The sequence below is a fragment of the Buceros rhinoceros genome, unplaced genomic scaffold (genome assembly GCF_000710305.1).
Source record: "Buceros rhinoceros silvestris isolate BGI_N320 unplaced genomic scaffold, ASM71030v1 scaffold9142, whole genome shotgun sequence".
Lineage (NCBI taxonomy): Eukaryota > Metazoa > Chordata > Aves > Bucerotiformes > Bucerotidae > Buceros > Buceros rhinoceros.
The window spans coordinates 14451-15377 of record NW_010400680.1 but is presented as its reverse complement, the minus strand read 5'-3'; positions in this window follow the sequence as shown (position 1 = coordinate 15377).

Genomic DNA, 927 nt, shown 5'->3' with positions numbered 1-927 from the left:
GAGCAAAAAGCTCCAAGGTAATCTACTGGGTTCCTGCTGGCCTCTGCGACTCCAGAAGAGCTCCCATGCTCCCTGGAGGAGATGTCCATCTAGAGCTGGAAGGAAGTAACCCAGCCCAGTTTTACTGTAGGCACCTGTCCACCAACACAATTTCCTCACACTATATCGAAAATTACTGTCATAAGCAAATCCCTGAAGTGAAGTATATGAAGCTGGTGATAACACTTTATTTATGACCCAGGGAATCAGGTAAACTTTCTAGAGTTTCTCGAATGTAAAAAAGGCTCAAAAAACCCACAAAAAACCCTATACAGCTCTGTTCTCAAAACTGAGAAAAACACTAACTCGAAGAATGAGATTTCACTGATCAATATCTAAAAGTTATTTGCATAGCAATAAAAAGACAAGAAACCATTTAATCACCTTTTAATTAGCAAAACACTTGTTTTAAGAAAATAAAGTACTGGAGTAGGAGACAAGAGCTTATGCTGATGTATTTTTCAGACTTCTCAGAAGGTTGAGAACTACCAAGAGTCTTCAGGTCAGCCTGGCAAAGAACAAACCACAACAACATGTACTGTTGTACAAACAAATCATTCCCTTCTCAATATGGAAAACTACTGAACAGAGGTAGAAGGCTGTCATGATCCCAAAGAAACCTATAAAGATCCCACTTATTTTGGCAATGTAATTCTAAGTCCTCAGTGACTTGCATCCAAAAAGAATACACAACAAAATTCAAGCTCACATTTCCCAGGCTGCAGCAGGTTATCACCTTCCCTCCAAAATAAAATATCCACAAAGTGTCAAAATAGTTTACCCATTATTCTTACAGTGTCAAACTCCCTCACTTCTGCAAAGCAACAACCTACGCAACAGTTAAGCCCAAGGAGCTTAAAAAGGTCTTAAACAGGGTTTAAATCTCAC